Source organism: Gasterosteus aculeatus, chromosome 2 (assembly GCF_964276395.1).
Source record: "Gasterosteus aculeatus chromosome 2, fGasAcu3.hap1.1, whole genome shotgun sequence".
NCBI lineage: Eukaryota > Metazoa > Chordata > Actinopteri > Perciformes > Gasterosteidae > Gasterosteus > Gasterosteus aculeatus.
In genome coordinates this window covers 22828603-22838554 of record NC_135689.1, presented here as the reverse complement: position 1 = coordinate 22838554, position 9952 = coordinate 22828603, and the positions used below count along the sequence as shown (strand labels likewise).

Genomic DNA, 9952 nt, shown 5'->3' with positions numbered 1-9952 from the left:
TTTAAAATGTGTCAAAGGTTTTGTAGTTTTGACAATTAAATGGAGTCACTTTCTAAGGCCTTCTCTGTGTCTTTTACAGATAGAATTGAAAAAGCTTACGGCACCTGGGATTCCCAGGCGGTCTTCCATCCAAGTACTAACCAGGCCCTACTCTGCTTAGCTTCTGAGATCAGACGAGATCAGGCGGAGGCAGAGAGGTATGGCCGTAAGCAACTGTATGTCCTCTACCTAATCTTTTAAAATGTGTCAAAGGTTTTGTAGTTTTGACAATTAAATGGAGTCACTTTCTAAGGCCTTCTCTGTGTCTTTTACAGATAGAATTGAAAAAGCTTACGGCACCTGGGATTCCCAGGCGGTCTTCCATCCAAGTACTAACCAGGCCCTACTCTGCTTAGCTTCTGAGATCAGACGAGATCAGGCGGAGCCAGAGAGGTATGGCCGTAAGCAACTGTATGTCCTCTTCCTAATCTTTTAAAATGTGTCAAAGGTTTTGGAGTTTTGATAATGAAAAAGGAGTCACTTTCTAATGCCTTCTCGATTTCTTCCAGAGAGAGAAATGAAAAAGCTTACGGCACCTGGGATTCCCAGGCGGTCTTCCATCCAAGTACTAACCAGGCCCTACTCTGCTTAGCTTCTGAGATCAGACGAGATCAGGCGGAGCCAGAGAGGTATGGCCGTAAGCAACTGTATGTCCTCTTCCTAATCTTTTAAAATGTGTCAAAGGTTTTGGAGTTTTGATAATGAAAAAGGAGTCACTTTCTAATGCCTTCTCGATTTCTTCCAGAGAGAGAAATGAAAAAGCTTACGGCACCTGGGATTCCCAGGCGGTCTTCCATCCAAGTACTAACCAGGCCCTACTCTGCTTAGCTTCTGAGATCAGACGAGATCAGGCGGAGCCAGAGAGGTATGGCCGTAAGCAACTGTATGTCCTCTTCCTAATCTTTTAAAATGTGTCAAAGGTTTTGTAGTTTTGATAATGAAAAAGGAGTCACTTTCTAATGCCTTCTCAATTTCTTCCAGAGAGAGAAATGAAAAAGCTTACGGCACCTGGGATTCCCAGGCGGTCTTCCATCCAAGTACTAACCAGGCCCTACTCTGCTTAGCTTCTGAGATCAGACGAGATCAGGCGGAGCCAGAGAGGTATGGCCGTAAGCAACTGTATGTCCTCTTCCTAATATTTTAAAATGTGTCAAAGGTTTTGTAGTTTTGACAATGAAATGGAGTCACTTTCTAAGGCCTTCTCTGTGTCTTTTACAGATAGAAATGAAAAAGCTTACGGCACCTGGGATTCCCAGGCGGTCTTCCATCCAAGTACTAACCAGGCCCTACTCTGCTTAGCTTCTGAGATCAGACGAGATCAGGCGGAGCCAGAGAGGTATGGCCGTAAGCAACTGTATGTCCTCTTCCTAATATTTTAAAATGTGTCAAAGGTTTTGGAGTTTTGATAATGAAAAAGGATTCACTTTCTAATGCCTTCTCAATTTCTTCCAGAGAGAGAAATGAAAAAGCTTACGGCACCTGGGATTCCCAGGCGGTCTTCCATCCAAGTACTAACCAGGCCCTACTCTGCTTAGCTTCTGAGATCAGACGAGATCAGGCGGAGCCAGAGAGGTATGGCCGTAAGCAACTGTATGTCCTCTTCCTAATATTTTAAAATGTGTCAAAGGTTTTGTAGTTTTGACAATGAAATGGAGTCACTTTCTAAGGCCTTCTCTGTGTCTTTTACAGATAGAAATGAAAAAGCTTACGGCACCTGGGATTCCCAGGCGGTCTTCCATCCAAGTACTAACCAGGCCCTACTCTGCTTAGCTTCTGAGATCAGACGAGATCAGGCGGAGCCAGAGAGGTATGGCCGTAAGCAACTGTATGTCCTCTTCCTAATCTTTTAAAATGTGTCAAAGGTTTTGGAGTTTTGATAATGAAAAAGGAGTCACTTTCTAATGCCTTCTCGATTTCTTCCAGAGAGAGAAATGAAAAAGCTTACGGCACCTGGGATTCCCAGGCGGTCTTCCATCCAAGTACTAACCAGGCCCTACTCTGCTTAGCTTCTGAGATCAGACGAGATCAGGCGGAGCCAGAGAGGTATGGCCGTAAGCAACTGTATGTCCTCTTCCTAATATTTTAAAATGTGTCAAAGGTTTTGGAGTTTTGATAATGAAAAAGGATTCACTTTCTAATGCCTTCTCAATTTCTTCCAGAGAGAGAAATGAAAAAGCTTACGGCACCTGGGATTCCCAGGCGGTCTTCCATCCAAGTACTAACCAGGCCCTACTCTGCTTAGCTTCTGAGATCAGACGAGATCAGGCGGAGCCAGAGAGGTATGGCCGTAAGCAACTGCATGTCCTCTACCTAATCTTTTAAAATGTGTCAAAGGTTTTGTAGTTTTGACAATTAAATGGAGTCACTTTCTAAGGCCTTCTCTGTGTCTTTTACAAATAGAATTGAAAAAGCTTACGGCACCTGGGATTCCCAGGCGGTCTTCCATCCAAGTACTAACCAGGCCCTACTCTGCTTAGCTTCTGAGATCAGCCGAGATCAGGCGGAGCCAGAGAGGTATGGCCGTAAGCAACTGTATGTCCTCTTCCTAATCTTTTAAAATGTGTCAAAGGTTTTGGAGTTTTGATAATGAAAAAGGAGTCACTTTCTAATGCCTTCTCGATTTCTTCCAGAGAGAGAAATGAAAAAGCTTACGGCACCTGGGATTCCCAGGCGGTCTTCCATCCAAGTACTAACCAGGCCCTACTCTGCTTAGCTTCTGAGATCAGACGAGATCAGGCGGAGCCAGAGAGGTATGGCCGTAAGCAACTGTATGTCCTCTTCCTAATATTTTAAAATGTGTCAAAGGTTTTGGAGTTTTGATAATGAAAAAGGATTCACTTTCTAATGCCTTCTCAATTTCTTCCAGAGAGAGAAATGAAAAAGCTTACGGCACCTGGGATTCCCAGGCGGTCTTCCATCCAAGTACAAACCAGGCCCTACTCTGCTTAGCTTCTGAGATCAGACGAGATCAGGCGGAGCCAGAGAGGTATGGCCGTAAGCAACTGTATGTCCTCTACCTAATCTTTTAAAATGTGTCAAAGGTTTTGTAGTTTTGACAATTAAATGGAGTCACTTTCTAAGGCCTTCTCTGTGTCTTTTACAGATAGAATTGAAAAAGCTTACGGCACCTGGGATTCCCAGGCGGTCTTCCATCCAAGTACTAACCAGGCCCTACTCTGCTTAGCTTCTGAGATCAGACGAGATCAGGCGGAGCCAGAGAGGTATGGCCGTAAGCAACTGTATGTCCTCTTCCTAATCTTTTAAAATGTGTCAAAGGTTTTGGAGTTTTGATAATGAAAAAGGAGTCACTTTCTAATGCCTTCTCGATTTCTTCCAGAGAGAGAAATGAAAAAGCTTACGGCACCTGGGATTCCCAGGCGGTCTTCCATCCAAGTACTAACCAGGCCCTACTCTGCTTAGCTTCTGAGATCAGACGAGATCAGGCGGAGCCAGAGAGGTATGGCCGTAAGCAACTGTATGTCCTCTTCCTAATATTTTAAAATGTGTCAAAGGTTTTGGAGTTTTGATAATGAAAAAGGATTCACTTTCTAATGCCTTCTCAATTTCTTCCAGAGAGAGAAATGAAAAAGCTTACGGCACCTGGGATTCCCAGGCGGTCTTCCATCCAAGTACTAACCAGGCCCTACTCTGCTTAGCTTCTGAGATCAGACGAGATCAGGCGGAGCCAGAGAGGTATGGCCGTAAGCAACTGCATGTCCTCTACCTAATCTTTTAAAATGTGTCAAAGGTTTTGTAGTTTTGACAATTAAATGGAGTCACTTTCTAAGGCCTTCTCTGTGTCTTTTACAAATAGAATTGAAAAAGCTTACGCCACCTGGGATTCCCAGGCGGTCTTCCATCCAAGTACTAACCAGGCCCTACTCTGCTTAGCTTCTGAGATCAGACGAGATCAGGCGGAGCCAGAGAGGTATGGCCGTAAGCAACTGTATGTCCTCTTCCTAATCTTTTAAAATGTGTCAAAGGTTTTGGAGTTTTGATAATGAAAAAGGAGTCACTTTCTAATGCCTTCTCGATTTCTTCCAGAGAGAGAAATGAAAAAGCTTACGGCACCTGGGATTCCCAGGCGGTCTTCCATCCAAGTACTAACCAGGCCCTACTCTGCTTAGCTTCTGAGATCAGACGAGATCAGGCGGAGCCAGAGAGGTATGGCCGTAAGCAACTGTATGTCCTCTTCCTAATCTTTTAAAATGTGTCAAAGGTTTTGGAGTTTTAAAAATGAAAAAGGAGTCACTTTCTAATGCCTTCTCGATTTCTTCCAGAGAGAGAAATGAAAAAGCTTACGGCACCTGGGATTCCCAGGCGGTCTTCCATCCAAGTACTAACCAGGCCCTACTCTGCTTAGCTTCTGAGATCAGACGAGATCAGGCGGAGCCAGAGAGGTATGGCCGTAAGCAACTGTATGTCCTCTTTCTAATCTTTTAAAATGTGTCAAAGGTTTTGGAGTTTTGATAATGAAAAAGGATTCACTTTCTAATGCCTTCTCAATTTCTTCCAGAGAGAGAAATGAAAAAGCTTACGGCACCTGGGATTCCCAGGCGGTCTTCCATCCAAGTACTAACCAGGCCCTACTCTGCTTAGCTTCTGAGATCAGACGAGATCAGGCGGAGCCAGAGAGGTATGGCCGTAAGCAACTGTATGTCCTCTTCCTAATCTTTTAAAACGTGTCAAAGGTTTTGTAGTTTTGACAATGAAATGGAGTCACTTTCTAAGGCCTTCTCTGTGTCTTTTACAGATAGAAATGAAAAAGCTTACGGCACCTGGGATTCCCAGGCGGTCTTCCATCCAAGTACTAACCAGGCCCTACTCTGCTTAGCTTCTGAGATCAGACGAGATCAGGCGGAGCCAGAGAGGTATGGCCGTAAGCAACTGTATGTCCTCTTCCTAATCTTTTAAAATGTGTCAAAGGTTTTGGAGTTTTGATAATGAAAAAGGAGTCACTTTCTAATGCCTTCTCGATTTCTTCCAGAGAGAGAAATGAAAAAGCTTACGGCACCTGGGATTCCCAGGCGGTCTTCCATCCAAGTACTAACCAGGCCCTACTCTGCTTAGCTTCTGAGATCAGGCGGAGCCAGAGAGGTATGGCCGTAAGCAACTGTATGTCCTCTTCCTAATCTTTTAAAATGTGTCAAAGGTTTTGGAGTTTTGATAATGAAAAAGGATTCACTTTCTAATGCCTTCTCAATTTCTTCCAGAGAGAGAAATGAAAAAGCTTACGGCACCTGGGATTCCCAGGCGGTCTTCCATCCAAGTACTAACCAGGCCCTACTCTGCTTAGCTTCTGAGATCAGACGAGATCAGGCGGAGCCAGAGAGGTATGGCCGTAAGCAACTGTATGTCCTCTTCCTAATATTTTAAAATGTGTCAAAGGTTTTGTAGTTTTGACAATGAAATGGAGTCACTTTCTAAGGCCTTCTCTGTGTCTTTTACAGATAGAAATGAAAAAGCTTACGGCACCTGGGATTCCCAGGCGGTCTTCCATCCAAGTACTAACCAGGCCCTACTCTGCTTAGCTTCTGAGATCAGACGAGATCAGGCGGAGCCAGAGAGGTATGGCCGTAAGCAACTGTATGTCCTCTTCCTAATATTTTAAAATGTGTCAAAGGTTTTGGAGTTTTGATAATGAAAAAGGATTCACTTTCTAATGCCTTCTCAATTTCTTCCAGAGAGAGAAATGAAAAAGCTTACGGCACCTGGGATTCCCAGGCGGTCTTCCATCCAAGTACTAACCAGGCCCTACTCTGCTTAGCTTCTGAGATCAGACGAGATCAGGCGGAGCCAGAGAGGTATGGCCGTAAGCAACTGTATGTCCTCTTCCTAATATTTTAAAATGTGTCAAAGGTTTTTGAGTTTTGATAATGAAAAAGGATTCACTTTCTAATGCCTTCTCAATTTCTTCCAGAGAGAGAAATGAAAAAGCTTACGGCACATGGGATTCCCAGGCGGTCTTCCATCCAAGTACTAACCAGGCCCTACTCTGCTTAGCTTCTGAGATCAGACGAGATCAGGCGGAGCCAGAGAGGTATGGCCGTAAGCAACTGTATGTCCTCTACCTAATCTTTTAAAATGTGTCAAAGGTTTTGTAGTTTTGACAATTAAATGGAGTCACTTTCTAAGGCCTTCTCTGTGTCTTTTACAGATAGAATTGAAAAAGCTTACGGCACCTGGGATTCCCAGGCGGTCTTCCATCCAAGTACTAACCAGGCCCTACTCTGCTTAGCTTCTGAGATCAGACGAGATCAGGCGGAGCCAGAGAGGTATGGCCGTAAGCAACTGTATGTCCTCTTCCTAATCTTTTAAAACGTGTCAAAGGTTTTGTAGTTTTGACAATGAAATGGAGTCACTTTCTAAGGCCTTCTCTGTGTCTTTTACAGATAGAAATGAAAAAGCTTACGGCACCTGGGATTCCCAGGCGGTCTTCCATCCAAGTACTAACCAGGCCCTACTCTGCTTAGCTTCTGAGATCAGACGAGATCAGGCGGAGCCAGAGAGGTATGGCCGTAAGCAACTGTATGTCCTCTACCTAATCTTTTAAAATGTGTCAAAGGTTTTGTAGTTTTGACAATGAAATGGAGTCACTTTCTAAGGCCTTCTCTGTGTCTTTTACAGATCGAAATGAAAAAGCGTACAGCACCTGGGATTCCCAGGCGGTCTTCCATCCAAGTACTAACCAGGCCCTACTCTGCTTAGCTTCTGAGATCTGACGAGATCAGGCGGAGCCAGAGAGGTATGGCCGTAAGCAACTGTATGTCCTCTTCCTAATCTTTTAAAATGTGTCAAAGGTTTTGTAGTTTTGACAATGAAATGGAGTCACTTTCTAAGGCCTTCTCTGTGTCTTTTACAGATCGAAATGAAAAAGCTTACAGCACCTGGGATTCCCAGGCGGTCTTCCATCCAAGTACTAACCAGGCCCTACTCTGCTTAGCTTCTGAGATCAGACGGAGCCAGAGAGGTATGGCCGTAAGCAACTGTATGTCCTCTTCCTAATCTTTTAAAATGTGTCAAAGGTTTTGGAGTTTTGATAATGAAAAAGGAGTCACTTTCTAAGGCCTTCTCGATTTCTTCCAGAGAGAGAAATGAAAAAGCTTACGGCACCTGGGATTCCCAGGCGGTCTTCCATCCAAGTACTAACCAGGCCCTACTCTGCTTAGCTTCTGAGATCTGACGAGATCAGGCGGAGCCAGAGAGGTATGGCCGTAAGCAACTGTATGTCCTCTTCCTAATCTTTTAAAATGTGTCAAAGGTTTTGTAGTTTTGACAATGAAATGGAGTCACTTTCTAAGGCCTTCTCTGTGTCTTTTACAGATCGAAATGAAAAAGCTTACAGCACCTGGGATTCCCAGGCGGTCTTCCATCCAAGTACTAACCAGGCCCTACTCTGCTTAGCTTCTGAGATCTGACGAGATCAGGCGGAGCCAGAGAGGTATGGCCGTAAGCAACTGCATGTCCTCTACCTAATCTTTTAAAATGTGTCAAAGGTTTTGTAGTTTTGATAATGAAAAAGGAGTCACTTTCTAAGGCCTTCTCTGTGTCTTTTACAGATCGAAATGAAAAAGCTTACAGCACCTGGGATTCCCAGGCGGTCTTCCATCCAAGTACTAACCAGGCCCTACTCTGCTTAGCTTCTGAGATCAGACGAGATCAGGCGGAGCCAGAGAGGTATGGCCGTAAGCAACTGTATGTCCTCTTCCTAATCTTTTAAAATGTGTCAAAGGTTTTGGAGTTTTGATAATGAAAAAGGAGTCACTTTCTAAGGCCTTCTCGATTTCTTCCAGAGAGAGAAATGAAAAAGCTTACGGCACCTGGGATTCCCAGGCGGTCTTCCATCCAAGTACTAACCAGGCCCTACTCTGCTTAGCTTCTGAGATCTGACGAGATCAGGCGGAGCCAGAGAGGTATGGCCGTAAGCAACTGTATGTCCTCTTCCTAATCTTTTAAAATGTGTCAAAGGTTTTGTAGTTTTGACAATGAAATGGAGTCACTTTCTAAGGCCTTCTCTGTGTCTTTTACAGATCGAAATGAAAAAGCTTACAGCACCTGGGATTCCCAGGCGGTCTTCCATCCAAGTACTAACCAGGCCCTACTCTGCTTAGCTTCTGAGATCTGACGAGATCAGGCGGAGCCAGAGAGGTATGGCCGTAAGCAACTGCATGTCCTCTACCTAATCTTTTAAAATGTGTCAAAGGTTTTGGAGTTTTGATAATGAAAAAGGAGTCACTTTCTAAGGCCTTCTCTGTGTCTTTTACAGATCGAAATGAAAAAGCTTACAGCACCTGGGATTCCCAGGCGGTCTTCCATCCAAGTACTAACCAGGCCCTACTCTGCTTAGCTTCTGAGATCAGACGAGATCAGGCGGAGCCAGAGAGGTATGGCCGTAAGCAACTGTATGTCCTCTTCCTAATCTTTTAAAATGTGTCAAAGGTTTTGGAGTTTTGATAATGAAAAAGGAGTCACTTTCTAATGCCTTCTCGATTTCTTCCAGAGAGAGAAATGAAAAAGCTTACGGCACCTGGGATTCCCAGGCGGTCTTCCATCCAAGTACTAACCAGGCCCTACTCTGCTTAGCTTCTGAGATCAGACGAGATCAGGCGGAGCCAGAGAGGTATGGCCGTAAGAAACTGTATGTCCTCTTCCTAATCTTTTAAAATGTGTCAAAGGTTTTGTAGTTTTGACAATGAAATGGAGTCACTTTCTAAGGCCTTCTCTGTGTCTTTTACAGATCGAAATGAAAAAGTTTACAGCACCTGGGATTCCCAGGCGGTCTTCCATCCAAGTACTAACCAGGCCCTACTCTGCTTAGCTTCTGAGATCAGACGAGATCAGGCGGAGCCAGAGAGGTATGGCCGTAAGCAACTGTATGTCCTCTTTCTAATCTTTTAAAATGTGTCAAAGGTTTTGGAGTTTTGATAATGAAAAAGGAGTCACTTTCTAATGCCTTCTCGATTTCTTCCAGAGAGAGAAATGAAAAAGCTTACGGCACCTGGGATTCCCAGGCGGTCTTCCATCCAAGTACTAACCAGGCCCTACTCTGCTTAGCTTCTGAGATCAGACGAGATCAGGCGGAGCCAGAGAGGTATGGCCGTAAGCAACTGTATGTCCTCTTTCTAATCTTTTAAAATGTGTCAAAGGTTTTGGAGTTTTGATAATGAAAAAGGATTCACTTTCTAATGCCTTCTCAATTTCTTCCAGAGAGAGAAATGAAAAAGCTTACGGCACCTGGGATTCCCAGGCGGTCTTCCATCCAAGTACTAACCAGGCCCTACTCTGCTTAGCTTCTGAGATCAGACGAGATCAGGCGGAGCCAGAGAGGTATGGCCGTAAGCAACTGTATGTCCTCTACCTAATCTTTTAAAATGTGTCAAAGGTTTTGTAGTTTTGACAATTAAATGGAGTCACTTTCTAAGGCCTTCTCTGTGTCTTTTACAGATAGAAATGAAAAAGCTTACGGCACCTGGGATTCCCAGGCGGTCTTCCATCCAAGTACTAACCAGGCCCTACTCTGCTTAGCTTCTGAGATCAGACGAGATCAGGCGGAGCCAGAGAGGTATGGCCGTAAGCAACTGTATGTCCTCTTCCTAATCTTTTAAAACGTGTCAAAGGTTTTGTAGTTTTGACAATGAAATGGAGTCACTTTCTAAGGCCTTCTCTGTGTCTTTTACAGATAGAAATGAAAAAGCTTACGGCACCTGGGATTCCCAGGCGGTCTTCCATCCAAGTACTAACCAGGCCCTACTCTGCTTAGCTTCTGAGATCAGACGAGATCAGGCGGAGCCAGAGAGGTATGGCCGTAAGCAACTGTATGTCCTCTTCCTAATCTTTTAAAATGTGTCAAAGGTTTTGGAGTTTTGATAATGAAAAAGGAGTCACTTTCTAATGCCTTCTCGATTTCTTCCAG

At 44.3% G+C, this 9952-nt stretch overlaps 40 non-coding genes and 2 pseudogenes across 40 annotated transcripts; all 42 read right to left on the bottom strand.

Annotated features, from left to right (window-relative positions):
- Positions 1-92: 92 nt before the first annotated feature.
- LOC144397016 (5S ribosomal RNA) lies at positions 93-211 on the bottom strand. The gene has a single exon (XR_013459162.1). It is a non-coding gene; the product is annotated as a 5S ribosomal RNA (ribosomal RNA).
- A 116-nt stretch (positions 212-327) lies between these two features.
- LOC144402163 (5S ribosomal RNA) lies at positions 328-446 on the bottom strand. Its single transcript, XR_013464098.1, has one exon. It is a non-coding gene; the product is annotated as a 5S ribosomal RNA (ribosomal RNA).
- Positions 447-563: 117 nt separating this feature from the next.
- Positions 564-682, bottom strand: LOC144402162 (5S ribosomal RNA). The gene has a single exon (XR_013464097.1). It is a non-coding gene; the product is annotated as a 5S ribosomal RNA (ribosomal RNA).
- Positions 683-799: 117 nt separating this feature from the next.
- LOC144402160 (5S ribosomal RNA) lies at positions 800-918 on the bottom strand. The gene has a single exon (XR_013464095.1). It is a non-coding gene; the product is annotated as a 5S ribosomal RNA (ribosomal RNA).
- Positions 919-1035: 117 nt separating this feature from the next.
- On the bottom strand, positions 1036-1154 carry LOC144402159 (5S ribosomal RNA). Its single transcript, XR_013464094.1, has one exon. It is a non-coding gene; the product is annotated as a 5S ribosomal RNA (ribosomal RNA).
- Positions 1155-1270: 116 nt separating this feature from the next.
- Positions 1271-1389, bottom strand: LOC144402158 (5S ribosomal RNA). Its single transcript, XR_013464093.1, has one exon. It is a non-coding gene; the product is annotated as a 5S ribosomal RNA (ribosomal RNA).
- Positions 1390-1506: 117 nt separating this feature from the next.
- LOC144402157 (5S ribosomal RNA) lies at positions 1507-1625 on the bottom strand. Its single transcript, XR_013464092.1, has one exon. It is a non-coding gene; the product is annotated as a 5S ribosomal RNA (ribosomal RNA).
- A 116-nt stretch (positions 1626-1741) lies between these two features.
- On the bottom strand, positions 1742-1860 carry LOC144402156 (5S ribosomal RNA). Its single transcript, XR_013464091.1, has one exon. It is a non-coding gene; the product is annotated as a 5S ribosomal RNA (ribosomal RNA).
- Positions 1861-1977: 117 nt separating this feature from the next.
- Positions 1978-2096, bottom strand: LOC144402155 (5S ribosomal RNA). The gene has a single exon (XR_013464090.1). It is a non-coding gene; the product is annotated as a 5S ribosomal RNA (ribosomal RNA).
- Positions 2097-2213: 117 nt separating this feature from the next.
- Positions 2214-2332, bottom strand: LOC144402154 (5S ribosomal RNA). Its single transcript, XR_013464089.1, has one exon. It is a non-coding gene; the product is annotated as a 5S ribosomal RNA (ribosomal RNA).
- Positions 2333-2448: 116 nt separating this feature from the next.
- LOC144398803 (5S ribosomal RNA) lies at positions 2449-2567 on the bottom strand. The gene has a single exon (XR_013460950.1). It is a non-coding gene; the product is annotated as a 5S ribosomal RNA (ribosomal RNA).
- A 117-nt stretch (positions 2568-2684) lies between these two features.
- Positions 2685-2803, bottom strand: LOC144402153 (5S ribosomal RNA). The gene has a single exon (XR_013464088.1). It is a non-coding gene; the product is annotated as a 5S ribosomal RNA (ribosomal RNA).
- Positions 2804-2920: 117 nt separating this feature from the next.
- On the bottom strand, positions 2921-3039 carry LOC144397534 (5S ribosomal RNA). Its single transcript, XR_013459680.1, has one exon. It is a non-coding gene; the product is annotated as a 5S ribosomal RNA (ribosomal RNA).
- A 116-nt stretch (positions 3040-3155) lies between these two features.
- On the bottom strand, positions 3156-3274 carry LOC144402152 (5S ribosomal RNA). Its single transcript, XR_013464087.1, has one exon. It is a non-coding gene; the product is annotated as a 5S ribosomal RNA (ribosomal RNA).
- Positions 3275-3391: 117 nt separating this feature from the next.
- Positions 3392-3510, bottom strand: LOC144402151 (5S ribosomal RNA). Its single transcript, XR_013464086.1, has one exon. It is a non-coding gene; the product is annotated as a 5S ribosomal RNA (ribosomal RNA).
- Positions 3511-3627: 117 nt separating this feature from the next.
- Positions 3628-3746, bottom strand: LOC144402149 (5S ribosomal RNA). The gene has a single exon (XR_013464084.1). It is a non-coding gene; the product is annotated as a 5S ribosomal RNA (ribosomal RNA).
- Positions 3747-3862: 116 nt separating this feature from the next.
- On the bottom strand, positions 3863-3981 carry LOC144398945 (5S ribosomal RNA). Its single transcript, XR_013461092.1, has one exon. It is a non-coding gene; the product is annotated as a 5S ribosomal RNA (ribosomal RNA).
- A 117-nt stretch (positions 3982-4098) lies between these two features.
- Positions 4099-4217, bottom strand: LOC144402148 (5S ribosomal RNA). Its single transcript, XR_013464083.1, has one exon. It is a non-coding gene; the product is annotated as a 5S ribosomal RNA (ribosomal RNA).
- A 117-nt stretch (positions 4218-4334) lies between these two features.
- LOC144402147 (5S ribosomal RNA) lies at positions 4335-4453 on the bottom strand. The gene has a single exon (XR_013464082.1). It is a non-coding gene; the product is annotated as a 5S ribosomal RNA (ribosomal RNA).
- A 117-nt stretch (positions 4454-4570) lies between these two features.
- LOC144402146 (5S ribosomal RNA) lies at positions 4571-4689 on the bottom strand. The gene has a single exon (XR_013464081.1). It is a non-coding gene; the product is annotated as a 5S ribosomal RNA (ribosomal RNA).
- A 116-nt stretch (positions 4690-4805) lies between these two features.
- Positions 4806-4924, bottom strand: LOC144402145 (5S ribosomal RNA). The gene has a single exon (XR_013464080.1). It is a non-coding gene; the product is annotated as a 5S ribosomal RNA (ribosomal RNA).
- Positions 4925-5041: 117 nt separating this feature from the next.
- LOC144399843 (5S ribosomal RNA) lies at positions 5042-5150 on the bottom strand (annotated as a pseudogene).
- A 117-nt stretch (positions 5151-5267) lies between these two features.
- LOC144402144 (5S ribosomal RNA) lies at positions 5268-5386 on the bottom strand. The gene has a single exon (XR_013464079.1). It is a non-coding gene; the product is annotated as a 5S ribosomal RNA (ribosomal RNA).
- Positions 5387-5502: 116 nt separating this feature from the next.
- On the bottom strand, positions 5503-5621 carry LOC144402143 (5S ribosomal RNA). The gene has a single exon (XR_013464078.1). It is a non-coding gene; the product is annotated as a 5S ribosomal RNA (ribosomal RNA).
- A 117-nt stretch (positions 5622-5738) lies between these two features.
- Positions 5739-5857, bottom strand: LOC144402142 (5S ribosomal RNA). The gene has a single exon (XR_013464077.1). It is a non-coding gene; the product is annotated as a 5S ribosomal RNA (ribosomal RNA).
- Positions 5858-5974: 117 nt separating this feature from the next.
- On the bottom strand, positions 5975-6093 carry LOC144398915 (5S ribosomal RNA). Its single transcript, XR_013461062.1, has one exon. It is a non-coding gene; the product is annotated as a 5S ribosomal RNA (ribosomal RNA).
- A 116-nt stretch (positions 6094-6209) lies between these two features.
- LOC144402141 (5S ribosomal RNA) lies at positions 6210-6328 on the bottom strand. Its single transcript, XR_013464076.1, has one exon. It is a non-coding gene; the product is annotated as a 5S ribosomal RNA (ribosomal RNA).
- Positions 6329-6444: 116 nt separating this feature from the next.
- LOC144402140 (5S ribosomal RNA) lies at positions 6445-6563 on the bottom strand. Its single transcript, XR_013464075.1, has one exon. It is a non-coding gene; the product is annotated as a 5S ribosomal RNA (ribosomal RNA).
- Positions 6564-6679: 116 nt separating this feature from the next.
- On the bottom strand, positions 6680-6798 carry LOC144398499 (5S ribosomal RNA). Its single transcript, XR_013460646.1, has one exon. It is a non-coding gene; the product is annotated as a 5S ribosomal RNA (ribosomal RNA).
- Positions 6799-6914: 116 nt separating this feature from the next.
- Positions 6915-7023, bottom strand: LOC144399876 (5S ribosomal RNA; annotated as a pseudogene).
- Positions 7024-7140: 117 nt separating this feature from the next.
- LOC144399381 (5S ribosomal RNA) lies at positions 7141-7259 on the bottom strand. Its single transcript, XR_013461526.1, has one exon. It is a non-coding gene; the product is annotated as a 5S ribosomal RNA (ribosomal RNA).
- A 116-nt stretch (positions 7260-7375) lies between these two features.
- On the bottom strand, positions 7376-7494 carry LOC144390083 (5S ribosomal RNA). Its single transcript, XR_013454152.1, has one exon. It is a non-coding gene; the product is annotated as a 5S ribosomal RNA (ribosomal RNA).
- Positions 7495-7611: 117 nt separating this feature from the next.
- On the bottom strand, positions 7612-7730 carry LOC144396571 (5S ribosomal RNA). Its single transcript, XR_013458717.1, has one exon. It is a non-coding gene; the product is annotated as a 5S ribosomal RNA (ribosomal RNA).
- A 117-nt stretch (positions 7731-7847) lies between these two features.
- LOC144399370 (5S ribosomal RNA) lies at positions 7848-7966 on the bottom strand. Its single transcript, XR_013461515.1, has one exon. It is a non-coding gene; the product is annotated as a 5S ribosomal RNA (ribosomal RNA).
- A 116-nt stretch (positions 7967-8082) lies between these two features.
- On the bottom strand, positions 8083-8201 carry LOC144390082 (5S ribosomal RNA). The gene has a single exon (XR_013454151.1). It is a non-coding gene; the product is annotated as a 5S ribosomal RNA (ribosomal RNA).
- Positions 8202-8318: 117 nt separating this feature from the next.
- On the bottom strand, positions 8319-8437 carry LOC144396570 (5S ribosomal RNA). The gene has a single exon (XR_013458716.1). It is a non-coding gene; the product is annotated as a 5S ribosomal RNA (ribosomal RNA).
- A 117-nt stretch (positions 8438-8554) lies between these two features.
- Positions 8555-8673, bottom strand: LOC144397674 (5S ribosomal RNA). Its single transcript, XR_013459821.1, has one exon. It is a non-coding gene; the product is annotated as a 5S ribosomal RNA (ribosomal RNA).
- A 116-nt stretch (positions 8674-8789) lies between these two features.
- LOC144398433 (5S ribosomal RNA) lies at positions 8790-8908 on the bottom strand. Its single transcript, XR_013460580.1, has one exon. It is a non-coding gene; the product is annotated as a 5S ribosomal RNA (ribosomal RNA).
- Positions 8909-9025: 117 nt separating this feature from the next.
- On the bottom strand, positions 9026-9144 carry LOC144402138 (5S ribosomal RNA). Its single transcript, XR_013464073.1, has one exon. It is a non-coding gene; the product is annotated as a 5S ribosomal RNA (ribosomal RNA).
- A 117-nt stretch (positions 9145-9261) lies between these two features.
- LOC144402137 (5S ribosomal RNA) lies at positions 9262-9380 on the bottom strand. The gene has a single exon (XR_013464072.1). It is a non-coding gene; the product is annotated as a 5S ribosomal RNA (ribosomal RNA).
- A 116-nt stretch (positions 9381-9496) lies between these two features.
- On the bottom strand, positions 9497-9615 carry LOC144402136 (5S ribosomal RNA). Its single transcript, XR_013464071.1, has one exon. It is a non-coding gene; the product is annotated as a 5S ribosomal RNA (ribosomal RNA).
- A 116-nt stretch (positions 9616-9731) lies between these two features.
- Positions 9732-9850, bottom strand: LOC144402135 (5S ribosomal RNA). Its single transcript, XR_013464070.1, has one exon. It is a non-coding gene; the product is annotated as a 5S ribosomal RNA (ribosomal RNA).
- Positions 9851-9952: the final 102 nt, after the last annotated feature.